The sequence below is a fragment of the Ursus americanus genome, chromosome 6 (assembly GCF_024610735.1).
Source record: "Ursus americanus isolate L20-20 chromosome 6, mUrsAme1.1.p, whole genome shotgun sequence".
In the NCBI taxonomy this organism is placed as follows: domain Eukaryota; kingdom Metazoa; phylum Chordata; class Mammalia; order Carnivora; family Ursidae; genus Ursus; species Ursus americanus.
The window spans coordinates 7,054,072-7,079,759 of NC_142132.1; the positions used below are offsets into that span (position 1 = coordinate 7,054,072).

General features: G+C 49.5%; 1 long non-coding RNA gene across 2 annotated transcripts in view; it reads left to right on the forward strand.

Annotated features, from left to right (window-relative positions):
- LOC148109752 (uncharacterized) overlaps positions 1-24,724 on the forward strand; it is a 127,416-nt gene extending 102,692 nt beyond the window's left edge. The window contains exon 3 of one of the 2 annotated variants that reach the window (XR_015724696.1): positions 24,268-24,724. This is a non-coding gene — a long non-coding RNA (uncharacterized LOC148109752). Of the gene's footprint in view, positions 1-16,894; positions 22,135-24,267 lie in introns of those variants that run through there. The other variant, XR_015724697.1, reaches the window with a different exon arrangement.
- Positions 24,725-25,688: the final 964 nt, after the last annotated feature.

The window sequence follows — 25,688 nt, forward strand, 5'->3', positions numbered from 1 at the left end:
ACGTGGAGGGGCTTTGCCAAGAAACAGCATGGGTTTGGGGCTTGGATGTGTATCTCGGAGCCAGAAATCTACCCAATCTAATCTTAGATCTGGCTCTGATCCCTGTGTGGCCCTGAGCGTGGACGCAGACACTCTGTCCCCTCCCTGTCTCCGTCTCTGGTCTGAGGTTGATGACCCTCCAGAGGCGGGAAGATGAGGGAGCCCCAGGCAAGTGACTCTCGAGCTGCTGAGGGTTCCAGAGGCTGCTGGGAGGGGCTGTCTCCCGCAGCCTGGCTGTTCTTTCTGGCTCTGACTCCTGGTTGCAGGGTGGCTGAGCTCTGCCTCCACCAGACAGGTCCCCTGCCACAGTCCCGCCGAGCCGGGGCTCCACGCCCGGGCCCATCTCAGCCTGCCCGCAGCCCACGCAGAGGGATCCCAGCCAGGAACACAGATGTCTTCAAGTGCGGTGGGAGGGGGATGTAAAGGGCAAAGACTTTATGAAAATGCCTCCGTTTGTGTGTGCTTCCTTTTCCATCCTCGGAGCACCCCGAGTGCCTCAGAAAGCAGCTGGCATTGTCCCCATTTTATGAAGGAGGTTGCAGAGGCAAGACGATGAGGGACCCACTCACTCCCAGAGCTAAATTCGGAACCTGGGCCCTTGTGGAAGTACTTACCACAGTTGAAAATGTCATTTGTGTGGTTTTTGATGAATGCCCCTACCCCTGTCACCCCTCGTGGGATGGTGCCTTCCAGGAGTACAGGAGCCAGCTTAGCTCTGCTCATCACTGTCCTCAGAGCCTATGGCATCTCCTGGCACGTACTAAGTGCTCTGTAAACATTTATTGAATGAATGAATCCATGAACCCATGAATTCATGAATGATCTAATTGAGCAATGACCCTGGTGTGGTTACGGTTGGGAACAGAGAGTCTCCTATTATCTCACTCACAGAAGGGACAGAAATCTACCACGTATCCCTAACCTTAACACTCAGGGTAAAATTTGCTTTCACCTCCCCAGAGGCAGGGTAGGCCTCTTTCTCCAGACTGGGGGAGGACCACGTACCCAGAAATCAGAGATCTCTGTGTTTTCTTGCCTCTGGAATTAATGACCTATAGGGTCCTTTTGCCAGGGAGAGGTAGGAGAGGGTGGGGCAGACTGGTGGCTCGCTCTCTTCAGACCTTAGAAGAATGAGCGAAAGAAAATGACCGTGTCCGGACCCAGAACCGTGAATTGAAATGAAGAATTCGTCTCATGAGTACAGAGCCAAGAAGAGAGCAAAGGGCAGAGAACTATTCAAGTCCGTGGGGATCTTAATTTTCCTAATAGCAAATTTATTTAAAAGGCTTAATCATAAAGTGAGGATTGCCTATGCGTGTTCAATTTCAAACTTCATCAGATTCTGAGACGATAAAGCCGTCTTCATCTGGTTAGCAGAAATATAAAAATGAAAGAGACAGGGAAGAGGGAGATGGTTTGAGGGTTTAACCAAAAAAAAAAAAAAAAAAAGGCAGAAGTTTAATCTCCAGAGCAGGGTCTATAAATAGACCCAAAAAATCAGCAAGAAATGAAAATCAATAGTTAAGCAAAAACAAGAGTTAAGTTCTTAAAGAACAGAAAGATTTTGTACAGCAATCAACTATTCAATTTATGGAACCATTTCCAGATGAGTAAATGGAATGACCAGAATTGGGTGTCTGCCAATGGCTGTTTGCCCCTTACTGACCACTTGTGTTCTGTGAGGCAGCCCCCTGTGCCCGAAATGCCCCCCCTCCCAGCCTGCATCCTTCTGAGACGCAGGGATCCCAATGCCCTAAGGGTTTCAAAGAAAGCTAATCCAATCCCTTTAACTAGTCAACAAGGTCCTACTACATCCAAAGATGGACTAGGCTTTTAGGGCCCTCAACAGTGAGCTAAAAAAGGACAGTATATGTCCTTTAGGGATTTATTATCTGATAAAATGGAGACAAGTATCCCCTAAATTGTAAATCATGGCAGGAGAATTTCTCCATAAGAAATATACAAAGCTCCATGCTTTCTTTTGAAAAGAAAGCAGTTTAATCTCAATCAGAAAGGCTATACAAATAGAAAGCTGGAAAAATAGAGATCGTACAGAAGAAATCTTAAATAATCTGTAAACCACCAACTAGAGATAATCACTATCTATTCTCTTAACCTCTTTCCTCCCGGCCTTTGTGCCTATATAAAAATATTTATGTTTTACAAATTGCCTATGTTGTTCGGGTATTATACCACAAGCAGGTTCCCATGCCACTGGATACTCTTTGAAAACACAATTTGTATGCGATTGCATATTTCATCACAGGGACATGCTGTGATATATTGAGCCGCGACCCTCTTAATGAACATCTGGAGTCGAGATTCCACACTGTTTCCATTCGGGGAACATGTAAGGAACACAGCTGCACATCTTCTTACGTAGGACGCTCTGATGGCATTTCCAGTGTTTTCCATAAAATGGACTCTTGCAAGTGGACTTACTGGGTTTATGGAGAGAATTCTAAAATCTTCTGATACATATGCCAAGCTGGATTTCTGAATGATGGTATCAGTTTAGACTCTACAGGCAATAGAAGAGATTGCCCGCTTGCTGCTTGCTGGCCAAGTTTGGGTGCGATCATTGATTTAGAATTTCGTACCATGAAATTTTTAAAGTAGAAGAGGTTCTTCCCAGTTTGTGTAACTGAGAGTTTTCCTGGAGAAAGGAGGGCTCAAAGTGGGAGGAGATCGTGGTGGGGAGATACGGAAATGATACTCTGGAATGGCATTCACATCCCGAGAGTGGTTGGTGCCCAGTGTGGCTGTGTGAGGACGGAGTGCAAGAGGGACTGGACAAAAAAGCTAGACAAACAAGAAGGCCTTTTAAAAAGGGCCATCGTAAGTGGGCAACTTGCGGTTCACTCACAAATAATGGGGAGACGTGGAAGCTTGGCAGGGCCATGCTGTGAATGGCACTTCAACCCGGAAGCTTCCTCTGGCCTAATGTGCTGAAGAGACTGGAGAGGAGGGGAGCCAACTGCATGGTGATCAGTCCTGAGCAGCTGCAGCGGTCCAGGGAGGAGGCGATGACAACCACGTCTTCGGGGACGGGTAGAGACCAGGAGCATTTGTGTTCATGCATGCTGACGTAGCGGTAGATCGATGTGTGTGCGTTTTCTTTCTGCCACAAAGCTGTTAGCTCCTCCGGGTCAGGGATTGGGTCTCACTCTCTTTTATAGAGTCCCTAGCACTATGCACACCGGATGCATTCAATACATTGTCACCGACTTGAAAATGATGGCTCCATCTGGTTTCGTTCACTCAAGAAACACGCAAGAAACCTCAGATGAGCCAGACACTGGACCTGGACCCCTGAGGACCCAGTCACAGGCTCTGCCCCCAAGGAGCCTCCAGAAGGGGATGGCATCTTGAGGCCTATTAATCTGCATCTGCCCCTTCTACCATGGGCTCCGCAGGCACAGGCAAGCTCAGGGAGGTGGGGAGTGACTTGGCTGGCCAGCCCCTTGTAATGGTGACCATAGCCGTTGGCGATCAATACATTCTTTGCGTAAAAGTAAAAGAGAGAGGCAGTGACTCGCATGGAGGTGTTGGTTCGGTATTTGTTGGTTGTTGGTCAAAGGGGGCCACTAACTGTCCTAAATGCAGGCAACATGCAAAGGGCCCTGAATTGTGGGGGTTATGGTGGAGAGCAGAATGGAGGCTGGCTGGCACAGAAGGGAGTAGGAGAAGGTGGGAGGAGGGCATGAGCTACAGAGAAGCACAGGAACAGGGTGCCTCAGTCGTTTAAGCATCTGCCTTCAACTTAGGTCGTGATCTCAGGGTCCTGGGATTGAGCCCTGTGTTGGACTCCCTGCTTGTCGGGAATTCTGTTTCTCCCACTCTCTCTGTCCTTCTGCCTTGCTCATGCTCTCTCTCTCACTCTCACTCTCTCTCTTTCAAATAAATAAATAAAATCTTAAAAAAAAAAAAAAGAACCAAAGGAAAGAAAAGCAAGCAGTTGTGGAGTCAGGTGCAGGGTGGACGTGGGGAGAATGTGCTGGAGACATGGAAGTTGGACTAAAGGGAGGATAGCAGGCACTCAGGGCATGAGCCTGAGTAGGACGGGGCCGAAGTCAACCTGGTTGTCGGCGGGGGCGGGTGGGGGGGTGCTTTCAAAGCTTTCTAGGGAAGTCAAGAGGACCAAAGCAGATCCTTGCTTGAATTGCTTGAGGAAGTCCCCAATCTGTCACCCCTGGTTGCTGGCTTGGCCCCGCCCACAGAGAAGTCCTGCATTCTGGAGCAGCAACCCCACTGCATGGGCCACGCCTCTTGGAGAGTCTCTTGGGAGCTTAACTTGAAAGCAGAGAGGTAGAACTTCCTCCTCTACTCTGGCCGGGTCCAATCCAGTGACCTATTTCCGAATCCACAGCACTGGACCCTTTTCAAATCACATCATTGTCTCCCGTCGACACCGCCTGTCTAGTTGACAGGTTGACCATGTGCATTATCTCCGTGAGCCAGCAATGCTGGCCTCATTTCCCAGATTAGGAGACCCGGGGCCAGAGTCGAAGCAACTTGCCCACCATCCCCCAAGGAGTATGACAAGATCCAAACCCAGGCTCTCGGACCCCAGATCCCATGCTCTTCCCATGCAACACCCCACCTGCTGGAACCCAACCAAGACCTGATCTCTGAAGGAAAACGTTGCTTCAGTTCCAGTTTTCCCCAGAGGGGACCTTGTGAGATGTCAGAGGAGCAGTCTTGTTCCTGGCGACCTGACTGGGACAGTGGGTGGCAGTGGCAAGAAGTCTCTGAAGAGAGAAAGGAAGACATGATGAATCCACGGAGTAAAGCTGATGGAAAGGGAAGAACACATCCTCGATATATGATAGAATCAGCTCAGTGTCTCCAAACCTGAACATGCCGGCTCCCTTGGTCTTCCCCTCCAGCAAAGCCTCCTCCACAGCAGGGGGGCTTCCTTCTGCCCCACCTTCACCTAATCCACCCCCCGGGGCATGACTCCTCCCTTCCCCTGAACCCCTCTCAGTGTGCTGTCCTCATCCCACCCTGGTCCAGATTCTCATCTTTCCTGTCACTACAGCAAGCTCCCAGGTCGGGGGGGCCTCTCATTCTAATGGGGCCCAAATCGCATAGATTCTGGGAAAAGTTCAGATCCCTCCCTACCACCCACCCACCACCAGGATTCTACCATTTTCAATAAGGCAGGTGACTGACACTTGAAGAAATATTTCCCTGGTCTCCCCACTTTGGGTCACTTCTCCAGTAAAAACCCTGCAGGGACTCCTCTCCCCGAAAGGTGAAGTTGAAGCTACAGTACACGGCCTACCAGGGCCCCATCTCCACCACTTCCTGGCAGCCCTAAGTCCTCAAGTTGCTCTGTCACCTCCCAGCCTGTGCTGGCCCCAGAGCATCCTTGCTCCATGTGTGTCCATGTCGGTCTCAGTTCAACGACAGCTCAGAACGCCTTCCCAGACTAGCCACCCCACCCATGAAGACGCCCACTCCCTATTGCTTCCTCCTGTGTGGTCCTCCCCGTGGGTGCAGTTGGAGTCTGTCCAGAAGGGCCTCCCTGTCACCTGCAGGGCTGTCCTGGGCCTATGGGCTAGGCCTGGACTCGGCACATTTAACAAGCATCTCAGGTGATTCTATTGGAAACTCAAGTTTAAGAATCACTGCACTTTGCCCTTAAAAGCAGGACCCTGTCTTAATAATTAGGAGAGCTAGCATGCATTGAGTATCTACTGTGTGCTGAACATTGTACCGAGCACTTTACACAAAGGAGTTTCTGTAATCTTCACAACAGCGATTGATTGCCTCTCATTTACAGGTGAGGGAACTGACCCAGGTCAACCACTTGAGTAAAATCACCCCATCGCTGTGTCACATCCCAACAGGGCAGATACCACTCGAAATGTTCATGTCAGGAGAGTTATAAGGGGCAGTTCCCAAAAGTGGAGGCAAGATTTAAGGGAACCAACAAGAGATGGTACAGTCTCTCAGGCTAGTGACAGCAGGGAGCCCTGACCACCCCTATGCCTGAAAAAGAGAAGGGAAGAGCCTCTGGGACCCACAGTGGGGTATTTATATGCAGAAAGCCTCTGGAAAGCCACTTTGGTCTAAGGTGTGTATGGGGGGGCAGGCCAACCAGAAAGGAAGGAACTGAAGAACGTTCCCCCACTCTCCTCCCATGTCACCTCTGGTCACTGCCTCCCATAGGCTCAGGTTGACCAGAAGCCTGAGAGCAAGAAAGCTAACAAATGTGGGCCATTTGGCCAGTGCCGCCAGGCACAGAGCAAAGTACAGTGGGGCACAGGGGGTCCGGAGAGCCAGCTGTAAGGTCCACCACAATCCCGCAGCCAGCAAGTGGCAGTCAGAACCAGACTGACATCCATATCCTTTATCACTGCCCTGCTCCATCCTGGTGATTCCAGGAGAATGCAGGGCCTGGGATTCCACAGGGTCTCAGTGACCATTTGTCATTTGATTGAGTGAATGAATGAATGAATGAATGAATGAATGAATGAATTGCTAAGTGGAATGCATCTGGATATTGGAATCAGACCTGGGGATGAAGCTTCACCACTTAGGACTGTGGGACCTCATGTCTCTGAGCCTCAGTCTCCTTGTCTGTGATTTATGGGTAATCATACCACCCCCCTTAGAGCCCTGGTGTGAGAGCATGTGAGCTAATGCATGCAAAGCACCAGGCACCAGGCATCAATAAATGCTAACAATAGTTATTATTAGTGATATAATACTTAATTGAATGCAGACATTGTGTTAGGGTGATCTAGACTTAGCCTGGTCGTTTGCTCTACCCATCTGATATTTCACAGAGGGAGGTGGGGAGAGAGGGGGGAGGAGTAAGTAGAAGGGTCCCCTCAGTGTCAAGGGCTGGCCGACCCCTGTGTTTTGTTCCATGTGTGAAGAGCCCCCTCTAACTTCATTAGTCATAAGCACGGCATCAAGCAATAAGTTAATTTCTAACTGTGGCACTTGATAAATTTTCCATTTACCTCATTAGTTTTTACAGCCTGCAATATTGGTGAGAACACTTCCAATTAACCATATGGGAAGCTTCAGTATGGAATCACAACAATTTTTTTAAATGTGTTATTTAACCAAATAAGAATCACAGCCCCCAGAAATAAAGATGCTTGGTACCAGCACTAGAGTCCCGGGGAGGAGGTGCTTCCAGAAGGCCTGTCAGTTGGGGTCCTGAGTTGAGGGGCTTATCTGGAGGGGAGAGGTCTGAGCTGGGTGCTCCCCCTTCCCATTCCCCCAGAGCCTCTGGGAAGGAACCAGTAAGGTCACTCAGAGGGCTGGCATTGAGGCCAGACTGTGAAACTGGGTGTCAGGGGACTCCATCCCAAAATCTAACCAATAGCTATAGAAGTTCCTCCTTGGTTTATTTAGTAAGCATTTCTCAACTCCTCATCTTATGTGATGATCGCGGAAGTCTGTGTGATGGGAAATGAGCTCCCTGTTTCATCACTGGGGACACCAAGAACCAGGGGGATTCCAGAGCTGCCAAGATCACATGGAAGTCCATGGTCAAGCCAGGGCTCAGTCCAGGCCTTCCAAAGCTAACTCTTCTCACTGTTTCAAGGAATGTAGGACAGGTACAGACTAGGAGACCTGCCTTATTCCTCATGTTTTCCAGGGACCATGACTGTGCTCCCTGCAAATTCTCTGGTATCAACTCCCAAGGCCCCAGACAGAGTTGGTGGTGAAGGCTGGGCCACCAGACAGCTCAAGTCCCCTGACACCATGAGTGGTCCAAGCTGTGGGCATAGGACCACGTACATCCCCAGGAGTCTTCATCCTGGACTGAGAAGGGGGCATCTGGAATTCTGTCCTTGGGCTAAGCGAGATACTCCAGCCCAGAGATGATGGCAGCCTCACTCTCGACCACAAAAGAGAACACCATAAGATTTGACATAGCCGCCATGCAGAGGCCAACAGGTATGGGTGGACTGTGGGGAGAGAGAGAGAGAAAACTGTTGGCACCCTGATGATGCCCAGGTTCCAGACATCCCTGAGACCAGCTCTGCCCCCGCCTGTCTCAGTTTTACCAGATGAGCCAGTAAGCCCCCCTCCCCCCATCATGTAAGCTTCTTTGAATAGGGTCCAGTCGGGTTTCTGCCACTCCAGCCAGCTAAGAGAGAACCTAGTCTCAGTTTCCTTGGCTCTAGGCAGACTTGAGTGAACTCAATCAGTTTTCTTCAAATCATGCTCCCCAGAGTGCTGGGAAGACCCTCAGGGCCTTGGTAAAGGATGGAGAAGGGGCATTTGGGGTGCCCAACCCCATTTTGGGTTCTCAAGCTAACTTTTGTTTGATTCCGAGTCTCAACAAAGTGTGAAAAACACTGGCCCAGGCGACCCATCCAGCTGAGCCCCAGGGCGCCCTCTATCAGCTGTTCTGCTGGGCGGCGGCCACACTCCCTTCCCCTGCCTTTCACACTCTTCTGTGTGCTACTCGGGGCAGGTTTTCTTTTCAAGAACTCGGGGTATGTGGCCCTGCCAGCTCAAGACCGAGTTCCGCTGTGACTCGCTCACGTTCTCGCTTTCTGTCCTCTGCCAAAGCTGTGGACACCTTCCCCTGCAAGTGAGCAGTGGACTGATGTTGTCTGCTGTGGGGAGAGTGGCCAGTGGGACTCGACGCTTAAAGACTTGGGTTCTGGCTCAGATCCAGCTGCAACATGAAGGCTGCCTCAGCTGCAAGAATTGAATCTGCTCAAGTCCACATTGCTTTAAGAATTGGGACCTTTCTGATCCCGAGATGAGAGATCCAGCAGGAGGTGAGGTACAGACTGGTCCATGGCTCAGAAGGCACAAGGGCTCTCTGTCTTTCTGCCCTCCCATCCTCAGTGTGGTGAAAGGGTCACTGCCGGTTTGCTCTTGGACCCATTCCCTGCTCTGCTTGCATTTCAGGGAACTGTAATTCCCAGGATTCTGGGACGGTCTGGCCAACGGAAGGCTGTGACGGAGGGTTGGAGGGCAGGTGGAGCAGGAAGGTCAGGGCATTTCTCTTCCTCTCTCTGCATTCCAGTGCATCCCCGGCAGTGATTGAACCTCTATTGTGTTCAAACCCCACCCCAGACAACTTCCCCCCCTCGTCCTCCCCAACTGTCCAGTCCTTCCAAGAGGCTTTTGCCATAATTCTAGATCCCAAGTCCAACTTCTGGGCTCTCATAACACCCCTTTCTCCTCTGTCCTTCCAGTCCTAGGAGTGTTAACACTATTCTGCAATTGCTAACCTCTGGGGTGGGGATGAGGGTAGGGAATGGCTCATCATTGCCTTTGGCCTGTCAGCTCTTCCATCACCTATGAAAGCAATCCCTGCATTAATTTAACACATAGAGTGGCTCTTGTTCCCAGGCTAGACCCCAGCTAATATAATAATCACCCTTGAGTTTTGCTTTCATGGTTACAAGACAGCTGCTGCAGCTCCAGCCATCACATCCTTACCACAGCCATGTCAAAAGTCAAAAAGAAAGACAATTTCTCCTTGTTTGCTTCTTCTTTGCCAGGCAGGTAAGCCATTCCCAGAACTGGGTGGAATTAAATCAATGCCCATACTCTAGCTGGAAGAGAGGTTGGGAAAGTGAGTAATTCAGCTTTTTAAACCTCTCTAATGTGAGATGGGCTCTTCAAGCAAGAAAAGGGGAGCTGGGCCATGGCTGCTGAGTGAGCAACCAGCCATGTCTACCACACTTATCTGGCATGTGACTGTGGCCAAGTCACTTCCTCTCTCTTGGCCTCAGCTTCCTCATCTGAAAAATGGGGGAGTTTGGTGATCAATAGAGTCCATATTCTTTAGAGCCCTTGTGTTTCAAGGATATGCCTTAGGGGCCGCAGTGGGGCCACTGTGGGGGACAGGGAAGTGGGGACTGAGCAGGTGTGACCCTGCCCCCACTTCAACAAAAACAGCCTCATTTAATCTTCGCAAAAATGGAAAAAACCTCCTGGGTTTGCTGATTGCTAATGTCCCTTGCAGCTCTCTCAAGGACCAGGATTCAAAGTTATAGATCAATTTATAAAAACGGGAAAATAAGCAGGATGGTGTTCTTGCTAACGATGATCCATCAGCTCTGGGGGTTATTCATAATAAACTTTGGAGGTTGATTAAGCTCCTTGGCTTTTTGCCAACTATTAACCAATCCGCATGACACTGCAGACTCTGTGCCATGGAGCCGAAGACATTCTCCCTGAGATATTCTTGACTCCCTCTGTTCTCCTCAATTATGAGAAGGCAAGCCCCTTACATATATACAATTATTTAACACTATTTATCTTGCACAGAGGAATTGATCTTTGCAGGTCTTTCTCGCCAGCCTTGACACTGACGAATCGCCTCGGAGATGGTCTCAGAAAGGGAAGACATGCCCCAAATAGATGGCTCTTCTCATCTTAATTTTTCCCCTGGAGGGTCCTCTCCATTTGGAACCTTCCTTAGCGCCCTTGGTGGATTTAACTCTGTGAGTGCCATGCTGTAGATAGCACCCACTTTCCTTCTGTTGCCAAAGGACTCTTACAGGTCAGAGGTTCATAGCACAGGCAGGGAAGACAGGGAAAGCCTCAGAAACCTCTAAGCTTTTGCCCAGCCTTCATCCTCCCCTGAGAAGAACCAACACCACCAACAGCCTATGGAACTATTACTCTGTAACCTGCACAATCAGAAAACTATTCTAGCCCCCTCAATCTGTGTATCCTTTCACGCTCTCTCTCTTAGCTAGGTCTGTGGGCTCCCTGAGGCTGTTCTGTTAGCACCCACTTTACCGATGAAGAACCTAAGGCCCAGAGAAGCTAAATGGTTCAGTGTCTCGCCCAGCATCATGAGGGTAATAAATGGCAAGGTCAAGGCTTGAACCCAACTCTGGCGATTCTGAGTCAAGTGTCCACGCGGGACAGACGCACAGGAGATGCTCAGTGCATCCCACTTCCTCCTCTGCTCTTCCTCTCTCCCCGTGGCTCTGGGTTTCCTCCGTGGGTTCAACGGAGGGTGGAACAGGTGGGCCAAGGGGGGGCCCAGCCTTCTTGCTGATCTAACAGAATTTGCTGGAGCCTGTGTTACATGCCAACTTTTCTTTTTCAATAACTTGTGTAAAACAGAAGTACAGTCTGTCTTAGCTCAGGGTGCTATGACAAAGCACGATAGACTGGGCAACATATTAACAACCGAAATCTACTTCACTCGGTTCTGGAGGCTGGAAGTCTGAGATCACGATGACAACACGGTCAGGTTCAGATGAAGCCCCAGGGGTGCAGATGGCTGACCTCTTCCTGTATCCTCCCATGGGGGAAACAACAGTGAAAACAAGCTCTGTTCTTAGGAGGGCACTAATCCCATTCATAAGGGCTCCACCCTCATGACCTGAGCACCTCCCAAAGCCCCTGCCTCCTCACACTATCATGTTGGACGTTAGGTTTCAACATATGGATCTGGCGAAACACAAACGTTAAGCCCATAACACAGTCTTGTTATGAAATATTCAAATAACAGAGATAAAATAACATGACAAAGATAAAATAACAGAGATAAAATAATATTTTATATATTATATACATATAATAATATATATAACATTTAAACAATTTAAAAACACAGATAAAATGCAACTCAAGTCCTTAAGGAACTCACCTCTGATTCCAGGCTCCTCCCCAAAGTCACTACTGGCATTTTGTACTGTGGATCCTTCCAGATCTACTTCTATGCGTTTATGAATCTGTGCATATAAAAATAGCATGTAAAGAAATATGCAGTTGAGGTTTTTTCATCTGCTAGGATTTTATGACTTAAGTGGTATCATCCCATACACATTCTTCTGCAATTTGCTTTACAGAATGTTCCAAATCAGTACGTACTCATTGGCCTCATTCGTCTTTTTTCTGCAGCTGATAGTTAGTTAGTATGGACGTGTTGTGGTTTGTATAACTAGTCCCTTATTGATGGACAGAGGGATTTTTCCAGCGTCTCGCTATTAATAACAGTGCTGCAATGGGCATCTGTGCCTTGGCTTCTTGCACATGAATGAGTATTTCTCTGGAGAAAAAAGTGAGCACCACTGGAGGAAAAAATAAACCGCAAACTCGGTTGAAAGAGAAGCCGATTGGGAGTCGTAGTATTTGCAACACCTACGACCAAATATCCATAATCCGATTATATGAAGAAGTGCCTCGATTTAATACTGAAAAACCAACAACCCCATAGAAAAGTGGATGAAGAGTACAAAGAGCAATTCACAGAAGAAGCACGAGCGGCCGATGCGTGTGAGAAAAGCCGCTGTACCTCTCGAGTAGTCCGGAAATAGCGCGTAGAGCGACACTGAGGCAGCTTCCCTAACTCACCAGGTCGGCCCGAGTGTTTAGTTGGGTGAGATCAGTGACGGGCGGGAGTTTGGGGCGGGGGGTACCGTCACACACCGTCAGAGGGCAAGTTGACCCCGTCCTTTGGAGGGCCGTTTGGAATCATCTCACACTTCCCAACGCGCTTGCCCACCCGCCCTGCGATGTCGCTTCTTGAGTGTTGCTTGCTTTGTGCTGCTTTGTCCTCGTCCAGGTCACAGGCAGGCCCACAGGGGCCTGTAAGGGAGTTGGCAGGAGCCGCGTGCTCGGTGGAACAGGCCAGGGTGACCGTGACCCAAGGGCTCATCCACCGTCCCTCGTCACAGAGAGCCGAGCAGCTTGGTCCCTAGGCCCTTGAGCAAATGCTCGTGGTTCCCAGTGGGGGCAATGACACTATGGGATGGGAGAGGCTTTTCCTGGGGGGGGGGTGATTCTGAAGACCACAGACACAGTGAACATTCTTGCACGTGCTTGGTTTACCTTGAAACACTGCAGTCCGGCATGGATGATGGGTCTGGGTCCAGGGTGCCCTCGGGTGTTTCCCCCATCTGAGCAGGGCCCCCCACTCCTACACATCTGCAGTTTCCCTGTGTCTCTGGGCAGTTTCCTGGGGATGAAATGCATCCCTGTGGCGGGCCTGACATCACAGCTTACCACCAAGTACGGATGTGGCTTTGACCTAACGCCCCCCCCCCCCGGGCTCCCCGAAACTCTGCCCCTTACAAAGGACCTGGGCCCAAAGGCCACGGGCTTCAGCTGGCTTTGCCACCAGATCATTGTCCTTGGGCCTTCAGCTCAACCCCTTGCCAAATCGCTGGAGGATGGCAATCCAGCCCGGGGCCTGTGCAACAGAGTCTTGCAAACCCCATCTTGTTCCACTTGAGTCACATCACGCCTTGGAAAAGCCATTTAGGGGCTTGGTTTATGAACTTGAAGTAATTCAGTGACAGTGACTCGGGGAGCAGAGGTAGGAGCTGGCCTTGCTATTTCTAAACGTTACAGGCCTTTCCAATAGGACGGGCAAAGATAAAAGCGGGCTCCGGCTATAAAGTCCATTTATGTGAGTGGAATGACAACCCATAAAGTCGAACATGAATAAACAGCCTGAAGCTTAGCAGGGCTGCAGCTCTCCAGCTATGAGGGCCTTGGGGTGCAGAATGGACAGACACAGGACTCGAGGAAAGTTCATTCCTGGGTCTCCAGGACTAGCCTGGGGACTCCCCAGCGTGCTCACCCCACTTGTTCTGATGCTCCCACAGCCCCCCTCCCCCACACTCTCTTTCCCCCCTTGACCAGGAGGCCAGAAATCGGGCTTCAGATGTGTCCTCACTGCCAATATTAGGTTCTCTGCACAAATAGAGTGATCTGAACTATCCTTGCAAATATTTCCTATTTTTAATAACATGGTATCAATTTGCAAACGGAGTAATGATCTCTGTTACTTTTCAGGAAATTATGTTTAATATACTTTACTAGAGCCAAGGAAGAACAATTTAATTGAAAGAGCTGCTTTGAACCATATTTAACCTCAGATGTACTAAATGGAGTGTCTCAGAGATAACTTATGGTTTTTAATTTAATGTAAACTATTCCGTGCATAAGCACTGTGTTTTTGCTACTCTAATAACGACTGGTTTGGGTTTAGGAACTAGTTTTCCCATCATCTCTTTCCTCCCACGAGCACTCTGGTGAACGATAAACCCTACCAGCAGGTTTTCCCACACAGAATCTGAAAGAAAGGGCCCGCAGGCCAGGCAGACTCTCCTGTCTGGGGACGGCTGGGCCTCAAGTGTGACACATCTCACCACTGGAGAGGATCCCCCGGTTTTTGAGAAGGGCCCATATTTCACTGCCCGAGCTGATGTGGTGCCTGGCTGGCTCCTTCGCCGTGCTGATTAATGGATTCCAGCCACCGTACCAGCACTTTAAATGCAGTTTCACGCTCACCAAGATTAATTGCCGAATGAAAAATATTGAAACTTTATTATTCACATAATTCATTTGAGGGGATGATCCCAGGAAAATGTAGTATGTGGTTGAAGTTCATCATTTGACAGTAATCGAAGGGAAGGAAGATGGAGAGAAGCACGTGCTGGGATGTCACAGTCCTACCGTCTATGTTGCTGGGAGGACGGGTCAGCCGCGTGACCTGGCACCAGTGTGTTTCAGAAAGCTGCTTGCTGGGGGCGCCGGGGTGGCTCAGATGGTGGGGCGTCTGCCTTCGGGTCAGGTCATGATGTCCGGGTCCTGGGATCGAGCCCCGCATCCAGTGGGGAGTCTTTCTCCCTCTCCCTCTGCCTCTGCCCCTTGCTCGTGCTCACTCGCTCTCTCTCTCAAGTGAATAAATAAAATCTTTAAAAAAGCAAGCAAGCAACCCAGCTAGCTGCTTACTCAGACCATCATGTGGTCGATCAACCCTTGCTTCCTGGGTCCTTCCTCTCCCCAGCATCGGCTGTGATACATCTTCTGGCGGCCAGACTGCTGCCCTGTTTTATTGTTCTTCATCTCTCTTCTCTCATTTATCTGTGTTTGCTTGTCAGAGTGGGGCCTTTATTGTCTTGTTGACACCTGGGCATCTATGGCCCCTTATTTGGGTAAGACGGCCGAGTTCGCCTGGCGAAGCGGTCAGCTCTGCGCAGAGCGGGGACTCTTTGGGGAGAGCCTGCGAGCAGGCGCGGGCCGGTGAGCCTGCCTTTTTCCGGTCACGGTGCTTTGCTCAGATTGGACGCACGACCGCGTCAGGGCCAACGCCGGGCCATGAGCTGTTTCCCAGGAAGGCTGGCACCTAAGCTGACCCTTTTCCTCCCCACAGTGAAAGCTGAGCATGCAGGAGGCTAGAGCAGCAGGGGCCCTTGTGCCAGCCCCGTGGGGGACCCCACCTGAGACGTGGGAGAGGCCAGGTCCTGGTGACCTCATCTGGCTCTGCTTCGCACACTGGGCTCGTCAGTCTTGGGAGCCTGTGGTCTGTCTTTGCTTAGCCCAGACTGAGTGAAGTTTTCTCTCTGGGGCCTTGGGTCTAGAGTGAAATGACAGAAGGACAAAAAAATGTCAGCCAGAGGGCATTCATTCCAGTGGCTTCTGACAAGGTAGGGGTTAATTCCTGCTCCCTAAACTCCTGGCACTGCCCTGTTACTGTCTGCGTCTGTTCTTCAACCTCCCTTCAATAACTGATGCTACCGGATAGCCTGTCAATACATTCGGTTTCCGTTCAAGTTAGCTGGGTGCCGGCCTCGCGTGCTGGCAGCTAGAGGTGCCCGATACAGCACGGAGGGGGGCAATAGGGACAGTCCCCTGCTCCAGGGCTCCTTTGTCCCAGGCGGCAGGTGCCCCAGGGCCTCAGTCAGCTGGTCCATCTGCAGACCAGGGTCTGCATGCGTTGCTGTGGACAGAGCTCAAAGACAGCCAGCCGGGTGAGAAAATCATGTTGCCGAATGGTAGCGCTGAGGAGCATATTAAAAACACACAAAACACCAGGAATTGTTTACAGATGCGTATATATGTAGTAAGATTCCTAAAACTGAATGGGAAAGAGGCACACCAAATTCATGTCCGTGGTACCTTGCAGTCGGGGGGAGGTACACTAGGAATACGCTTCTCTGAATTTTTGGCCCAATAAATCATAAATCGAAATGAAAGCCCTCCTAGCATTCAGCGCAGGGAGCAGTTGGCTGAGATCCTGGCTGGGCCCCTGGGGGATGGGGTGGGATGCAGAGAGAGACCCCGGCCTCCTGCAGCTTACCGCTCAAGGACTGAGGGTCAGGACGGCGCAAAGCCAGGAGGCAGAGCATGTGCGCATGTCGTCCAGGAGGACAGAGAACACGGGAGAGCCGGAAGGAAAGATGACCACTCAAGGCTGGAGGGTGGGCGCGGCGAGGGGCAGGAGCTAGGACGAGACTCCGGGACGGTGTGGTTGTGGTTAGAAGGACACCTCGTGTCTGGACATGCCGATCAGTTTGCAGGATACACCGAAGTGCCTGCAAACATACGCGTTATTCTCTCGTCTTGTTTTAACCTTGCACATTTTAAAAATAAAAGCCAGGAAAAACTAAAAAAAAAAAGTGAACAAGACTGAAAAAGACAAAGAGGAAAACGACCACCCATGACCTCATCACGCAGGTATAAATAACCACCTTGAACATTTTAATGAGGCTCCTCCTGTCTTGTTCACGAAGATAAATATTCTGGGGTGCCTGGCTGGCTCAGCCGGGGGAGTGTGCGATTCTTGATCTCGGGGTTGTAGGTTCGAGCCTCACCTTGGGTGGTGAGATTACTTCAACATAAAATCTTAAAAAAAAAAAAGAAATAAAAGATATTCTCCCTGAGTCAGGAAGCAGCATCAACAGAAAGTGTTTTACACAAAGTTGGTGCGTTACCCTTCGCGCAGTGGTTTTTTCCTTCGGAAACAGGTTTGTGGCCATGAAGGACACGAGAGATATAAGAGCACTTGGCAATGTTTACTCTGGATAGGCCCTGCTTCATAAATGCTAATTCATTCAGTCCTCACAACCCCACAAGTAGCTTGCTATTATGAATTCCCATTTTACAGATAAGAAAACTGAGGCCCGGAGAGATGACATGGCCCGTCCAAGTCACACGCCCGATGTGTATATTGAGTTTCTAAACGGCGAAGTCTAGCTCCAGGGGACTTTCCTGTGATCACCCATAGCATCGCCTCTCAGGGAAGCTAACTTCTGTGGAAAAGTCACGACGTGTGGCCGGCGCTCCTCGGTCTGCAAGGGAGGTCGGTCAGCATGGTTAGCCTGCTCGGCAGGTGAGGCTCAGAAAGGAGTGTGGGCTGCTCAGGTCCCACTGCTGACCAACAGGTCTGGATGACTTCAGACCCCAGGCTTTCCCTCTGCCTGACCACCCCCCCTGCCCCCCGCTCTCCGCCCAATTCAGCAGGCTCCTTACTGTCACTTGAGGAATTTCCCACGCTGAGCCCGGCAGCCAGAGAACACTTTATTTCTTTTCACACGTCTCCTTGGCAGCAGCTGGCACAGAGGGTGGCATAGACCCCTTCATTCCAGCCCTCCTTATGCCAGCAAGTTCATCTGAGCCCAACTTTGTGCATCCAACCAATGAATAATAAATTTAATAATTAAAGAATAATTAATTACACCTGAAACTTCTCACTTGGGGGTACAATTAGCCTCTGGCACCTTTAGAATGAGTTGCTAGTGACTAATTGTGCCCTCAAGGAGGCATTTGTAAGTACAATTAATTGTGTGCAAAATTGAACCCACAAATACTTCCCAAGTATTTATGTTCCCAACGTAAAAATTATTCCCACAAAAAGAGTTTGTTCAAAATCCAGACATTATTATTATTATTATTATTATTATTATTATTATTATTATTATTTTAAAGAGGGCTGTGGTGGGTTCCCCAGCAGAATCCAGATGTGCCAAGGTCCTCGTGGGAGGTCATCCCTCCCCCAAACTGAGGATCACCTGAGCCAGAGGCTTTGCTGCTGTGAGAGCCCCCAGGCTGCCACACAACAGCGCCCAGCATTGGCGAGTGACTCGAGTAGTTAACTGTTTAGTATAAAACCAGGGAGATGGAAGAGCGGGAAGGATAAACCAAGAGTTAAGGGGCAAGCCTTCCTTCTTTGTCTCTTTCCAGCTGTTTGGTCAAAGTCCATCCAAATTGGAGGACTGGCAGTCAGTCTTCATGGTCCTGCCCTCACCGTCTGAAATGCACCTGCCCACAGCTGGTTCTCGGTCGGCCTCTGTGGAGCAGCCGTCGGATGTAAGGGCTGATGTTGGGTGGTGGACCCACTCTGGCCACGTCACTCCCTTCCCCAGAGCTTCGGTGATGTTCCAGAGATTCAGTCCTGCTTCCTCAGGTGTTCTCCAAGGAACAAATGAACTCAAAATCTTCCCACCATCTGTTCCCAAACCTCACACTATTACCTAACTATCCCCCCCACCCCAAAATGGCCACCTAACTGATCTCCGGTGGAAAAGAACCCCAGAAGGTGTACACGGAAGAGAAGAGCGTTCCAGACAGGAGGCAGACGTATGGGGTTGGGGGAAGGAAGAGACGACAGGTGATGCCACGAGGAGTTCCATGTGGATGGCCTTGAATGAGGAGTTTGTACGGGGCTTGGTAGCACTGAACCAGGGAGCCACTGAAGACTCCAGAGGAGAGCCGTCTATGCCAGCAGAGGAGTTTGGACTGACTTTGATACGCAGGGATCAGCAGATGCGTGGGCTTCTGTCCCCTTGTCACCCAGTGAGACACTTCCAACCCTTTCAAATTCCACTCGGCTGCCACAGCTCCTCCGAGATGGTGGAGCAGCCCTCTAGGAGCATCTCAGGGCCTTCGGGTTACTGAGGTGGTTCTCGGATGTCTCCTCCAGACACTGGCTCCTTGGGAGGGAAGAACCCGATCCTGGCTTTCTATCCCCTGGGCCGGCCAACGTTTGGTGAGGCAATGGTGGAAATTTCCGAAACCGAAGGTGGAAGAGAGCATACCCGAAGATGGTGGCCTTCTACTCACTGCTTACAGCCTTGCTGTAAGGGGGGGACAGCAGACAAGGACAGTTTTACAAAGTCGAAAGCCTAATCCTGCTTATTTTCATATTATTTCTTGAAGGCGAACCCCCTCTGAGGGCACAAACATTTTGTACCCTGGGTCTCTGGTTAAAGAGATTTGCATTTCTTTCTTAGATTTTCTTCTTGATGATCCCTCAGGATGCCGCTCCATTGTCTTCTGGTGCTAGTGTGGGGTCCTAGAGGCTGCCAGTCATCTAGAAGCCCCCGGAAACTAACCGCAGAGCAGAACCATCTGCCATATTTCTTGTCTGCAGCTTCAGGGCACTGAGATCTTTGATGAATCCTGGGTATGGGTTCAAGTGCAACTGGGGCCAGCCTGCTTACGAAAGCCCAACACTCTGTGACGTTCTGCCATTCACCAAAACACAGGACACCACTTTGAGATGACAGACCCCGGACAGAATGCTCCAGATACAAAGATGGGTAAGACAAAGTCTAAAACCAGAAGCTCCTGGGCTTGAGGTGAGGATTCCAAAGCAATGGGAGCAGTGCGACCGTGACACTGGAAAGCCCTAGGCAGGGAACACCTACCTCCGTCCAAGGGGGCAGGCGAACCTCCCTGAGGAGGTGTTCTCTGAAACGGGTTCTGTCGGATGAGTAGGAGCTCAACAGAGGCACACTGGGGAGAGTGGAGATAAAGAGGGAGGAGAGAAGAGGGGGGGGAGAGAGAGAGAGAGAGAGAGAGATGGCATTCCAGATACACAGCCACAGCCCCGGGGGCGGAGCCGCTGACATTGCAGGTGTGCGACGTGGCACACGGCCGCCTGCCATGTGTATTCACGGCAGCTGTTTGTCAGCTTAGAAGCTGCTTCCTTCATTCAAGGGCTCGCGGCTTCCTGCATTCATTCAACAGGTATTTACTGAGCATGCCCGTCGGGCCAGCCTGCAGGGAAATCCTCTCCAGCTGCTGGGCCCGCTCCGGGCTCTCTGTCCGGTCCCTGCCTCATGAGCCCTTGGTGGGCATTCCAGGCATTGGCCGGTCAGAGACCCTCCGGGACAATTACGCAGCCATAGTGCCACTTCCCTTTGCAGACTTGAGGATCAGAAGCGGCCACGTCTGCTGAACACCTGTGCATGGCGCTCAGCCACCCTCCTTCCCGTTCCTGGCTCACCCAGTCCCCATGACAACCCTGTGGGCTGTGCGCTGTGATTTGCACAGAGCAGACAAAGCTCCAGCTCAGAGAGGGAGAGTGCCCAGGGCCAGTGCTGGCTCTGGAACGAGGTCTGCTCCTAGATACCCACGTCCTGCGTCAGCCAAGACACAGTGGGTGGGTGTGGGTGTCTGTGTTGTGTGTGTCTGAGACAGAGACAGAGAGGCTCAGGCTCGTGAATCGAAACAAGAGTCAGTTGGTTTTGCCAGCTCTCTGGCCCATGGCAGCCAGGACAGTGGCTACTGGTCTGAAGAACTTTCTTTTCTCAGTTGCTGTCTGCTTTTCCACAAAACAGAATAGAAAAAGGAAAGGCCACAGGGAACCTTTGGTCCACGTATAAGAGAAAATCATGACTTGCCAATGCTTCCCCCTCCTAGATGTTGCCATGTGGCCGGGTGTCGCTCCTCCCAGGACCTTAGCTAGCAGTATTAAAAACCTGACCAGGGACGCCTGGGTGGCTCAGTCGGTTAAGTGTCTGCCTTTGGCTTGGGTCATGATCCCAGGGTCCTGGGATCGAGCTCCACATCGGGCTCCCTGCTCAGCAGTGAGTCTGTTTCTCTCTCTCCCTCTCCCCTTTGCCTACTTGTGCTCTCTCTCTCAAATAAATAAATAAAATCTTCAAAAAACAAAACAAAACCAAAAAAACCAGACCAAGGACAGAGTGTGCTGTGTTTGCAGGACAGTGTTTTCTTCTGTGCCCATGCCTTGGAAAAGGAATAGGATTGAAAAGTTCACAGATCCAACCCAGCCTTCCAGCCCTTCAAGTGAGATGGTGGGACACCTTCTCCAGAGCTCCCAAGCCCCCCCCAAATCCCGCCAACTGCACCCCACGCTCCCCTTCTGGGGCAGCTCAGTTCCCGCAGGGGAATCTAGAGAGAGATTGCACTTAGGAAGGTAGGTGGCACCTGGCCCCAAGTCAGTGAGAGTGGGTGATCAGAGACCCTTCCAGCCCTGTAGTTGGCCGCTGCAGAGGAGTGAGCTGGGGTGCACCCGATATCCCCCCTTCTCATAGGCGGAGCAAAGAGTGCTTCCCCATCGTGGGTGCGCATCATTTGCATGTGATAGGCCCTCTGCCTGGGTGCACAGCGCAGATCCGCGTGTCTCCCTGTCTGACCCTCAACATCTCAATTTTCAGTCTGTGTTGGAAGTCCTGTGTAATTAGGAGGCTTCCTGCTTCCTGTGAGACTGGCCTTCTGGGCAGAGTTCGTCATCAGAGTGTTAGAGTAGCATTCTGTTAACTACAAGAATCGTGATTCTTAGATTGAGTTAATTAGAATATCTGTATGCAATGTTCCCCCAAGATAGTTTGCATCACAGTAAATAAACCCCCATCTGAATTCAGAGACGTAACCACAGGTTTTATAAATACATAATTATATTTATGGAAAGCCACGGTCCTCCAGGGGCCCTTCTCCAACCCCCTCTCAACCTACTATTCAGAAATAAGCCAGCTTCTATGAGAGGTAGATTCTTCTCCACTCTTCCAGAAGAAGCAGCTAAACCTCTAAAGTCCCCAGTCAAGGTTCTTGGCACCACTCTTTGCTAGGAGCGCCTCAGTAAAAAAAGAAGAACATTACAAATTGTTTTCATTGGGTGTGAGAGGGATTGTCACACCCTGACAATGGAGTGGATATTATTGGTATGAGCCATTTGGAAAGTCTTTGAATAATAGGAGTCAAAGCCTTAAAAATGTTTAATCTTGGGTTCATAAAGTGTAACTCCCTCCATACAGTGGTGTACTATGCAACCCGAAAGATTTATGTAGTTCTCTAGTAAATTATTAGGGAGATGTTCATACGTTAGAGGTGACCATGAATGGATGGATGGATAGATAGATAGATTATTATATATGCACATATGGAAAGATCTGGAAGGAATGTCAACAGTAATTATCCACGATGGATTTGCCTGATAAGTTTCACTTCTTCATATCTTTCTTTTACCTGAATCATTTACATTGAGTGAGCATTTCTTTACCATTAGGAAATGCCATTTCATCTTGAAAAAAAAAAAAGAAAGAAAACATACAAACAACGCAAAATAAAATTTGACCAAAAAAAAAAAAAAAAAAAACCCAGTGGAAAATGTGCATGCCTTTGACCCAGTGGTTTCACTTGTGGAATCGGTCCCAAGGAAATCATCTGGATGCAAACAAGGCTTTAGTGGCATAAAAATATTAATTGTGGCCGCATTAATATTAATAAAATTCCCAATGCCTTCGACGGCACCCAGAGGCATAATTTATGGCATAGTCGTGATGGGGTCTTATACCATTTTGGAGGTTTTTGAGGAATTTGTACTAACATGAAAAATATACTTATGTCATAATCAAAAATGAAAGGCAAGATGCATTTGCCCTAAGAACGGAGAACCTTTGAGGAAATACAACATTAACTTGATGAAGTAAATTAAGCTCCTACGCAAGTTGAAACAGACCCCTCCCGGTCTCGATTGCCTTCAAGACGATCCCAGCACATTTTGTCCGAGCTGAAATTGTGCCAAGCCTGAAACTCCTGTGATGTCCTTCTGGGCTCGAAACTGTTCCTTTACAGGTAACGCCGGGGGTGACTCTGTGAGATGAAAGGCTTCTCCTTCGCGTATGCCGACAACACAGTTGTTAGTGAATAATGTCAAATGCTGGTTCTGCGCACTCGGGCAGCTCTCCGAAACCCAAACACCTCCTTTGTCAAAACAGAAACATCTCCCGGTTTTCTGTGCTGCTCAGTGCCGTGTAGGTCCTGCAAATGGACGGCCGCACCCATTGTACGAGAGACCCCCCCACTCGGGGCCCTCTTCCGTCTGAGGCATGAGGCTCATCTGCTTGGGGTCCCTTTCTCTAGTCCTCTCTCCCCTCACCGCGCCCCGGGGAAGGGCTTCTGCCCAACCCTGCCCACCCGGGCAGTCAACTCACGAGCATGCCCCTGTGTGTGGAGGTCACCACCAACAGCCTGGAACTCACAGAGCGGGCAGTGCCAATCACGGGGGCGTCTTTCCTGCATGGTCAGCAGGTGCTTTTCGTACTTGCTCTCTTTGAAGCTATGACCCTGAAAAGACATCTGGTGGGTTTGGAATGGAAAAGATGGCAGCTACTGCACTTGGCTTGGACTTCATTCTTTTCTGAAAATGTATTTATTCATTTGTGGGGGGGTGGGCAGAGGGAGAGGAAGTCAAGCTGACTTTGCACTGAGCGGGGAGCCCAACGCAGGGCTCCCTCCCAAGATCCAGAGATCATGACCTGACCGGAAATCAAGAGTTGGATGTCCAACCAACTGAGCCACCCAGGCACCCGCATTCTTTTTTAATTGTAAAAGTAATGTGTACCTGTTTTTATACAGAAAAATGTAAAAATTACATAAAATAGTCAATGAAAGTAGATTCTCCACTGCCCCACTCTGACCTTCCAGAGTGTGGCATAATCCTTGCAGAAATCCATTCCTATTCTACTTTTTAAAAATTGCTTATTTCTGGGGCACCTGGGTGGCCCAGTCGTTAAGTGTCTGCCTTCGGCTCAGGTCAGGATCCCAGGGTCCTGGGATGGAGCCTTGCATCAGGCTCCCTGCTCAGCAGGAAGCCCGCTTCCCCCTCTCCCACTCCCCCTGCTGGTGTTCCCGCTCTCGCTGTGTCGCTCTCTGTCCAATAAATAAATCTTTTTTTTTTTTTTTAATTTATGTATGTGACAGAGAGACAGCCAGCGAGAGAGGGAACACAGCAGGGGGAGTGGGAGAGGTAGAAGCAGACTCCCAGCGGAGGAGCCGGATGTGGGACTCGATCCTGGAACGCCGGGATCACGCCCTGAGCCGAAGGCAGACGCTTAACAACTGCGCTACCCAGGCGCCCCTAAATAAATAAAATCTTAAAAAAAAAAATTGCTTATGTCTGATTACAGAAGTGGTGCGTGTTCCTAGGGGATAGAGACGAACACACAGGGATACGCAAAAGTCAGCTCAAATCCTGATACCCACAGATGACTCCTGTTCCTATTTTGATATCTATCTTCCAGCCTTTATTCTATGCACATATGCCTGAATTATTGCAAAATTAGGATCACTCTATAATCCTACGATCTGATGTGGCTTTTTGACTTACTACGTCATGATCATTTTCCAATGCCACTAGACGTTTTCTTATGACAAAATTCTTATTGGCCGCAAAGTATTCGTTGGATGATGTATGATGTTTTGTCTGTCCTGCCCCTGTTGCCAAATATTTAGGTTGCTTCTATTTCTTCCCTGATGCACACCACGCTATGACAAACCACATGTGCAGGAGACCCCGAGAGCTTCTCAGGATACACTTCCAGAGGGGGTTGTTCTTGGATAAAAGGTAAAAACATTTTTGATACTTTTTTGAAAGTTTTCTTTTACTTTCAATGGTGCTTACAAACACCAACCATTTTCAAGTGGACAGTTGGGTAGTGTTAAGTATGTTCACATCATTGTGCAACGGATCCCTAGCACTTCTTCATCGTGCAAAACTGAAAACTCTGTGCCTGGTAGACACTAATTCCCCCTCCTCCCAGCCCTTGGCAGCCCCTTTTTCCTTAGTGTTTTTCCACTGTAGGGATGGACCACATCTTGCCGATCCGTTCATCCACCAGTGGACAACTGGGTTGTCTCCACCTCTCAGCTATTGTGAATAACGCTGCAATAAACACAATATGCAAATATCTCTTCAAGATCCCGCTTTCAGTTCTTTGGGGTGAATATCCAGAAGCAGAATTACTGCACCGAATGGTGGTTCTATATTTAATTTCTCAAGGAACCTCCATTCTATTTTCCACGGAGGATGCACACACCGTCTTGCATTCCCGACAGCACACGAGGGCCCCACATTCTCCACGTCCTTGCCAACATTTGTTGTTTTCTGTTCTTTCAGTCGTCGCCGCCCATCCTAATGGCTCGTTGTGGTTTGATGTGTATTTCTCTGGTGTTTACTGTTGTTGAGCACCTTTTCATATGCCTGTTGGCCACTTTTTTTTTTTTTTTGAGCCTTTGAGTCCAAATTGCCAAAACTTCTTCCAGAAATGTTGTGCCAGTTGAAACGCTCACCAGGAACGTGAGGGCATTTCTCCTTGCTTCTAGCCAACACTGAATGCCCCTCAAGTTTTAAATTTTCCCTAAACAATGCAGATGAAATATTAAGCAAGACATTTGCATTTGCCTTGTAATGCCAGCAGCTAAATGCTATCTTTGAAGATAAAATGTCTGAGAGCCGGGCAATGCTGACCTCAATTTTCTCCTTCTACCAGTAACATGGGACCCAAGTCTTTGTTTTCTTGGGCTTTCAGTATCCTTTTCCTGTTCTAAACGGTTGCCCGGCTCCTGAGTTTTATCATTAAGATTTAAATTGCAATTGGATTTGGGGCATTTTGAGCATTCACATCAAAGATTGCTCCAGAAAGAAGCCCTCGGGTTTGAGTGACAAGCTGAAGAAAACCTTGCCTTGTTATTCGCGGTCCTCCACACGGGCCCATTGTCTCACTCTGCTGTTCCCTCCAGCTCCTCCATAGAACAGGAAAAATCAAAGCCTTAAATAATAGGAGGTTATTTGCAAATGGTATTCTTTTTTTTTTTTTTTTAAATAGAGCAGTTCCTTGTTAATAAATGAAATTTATTGAAAACTCTTTTGAGAA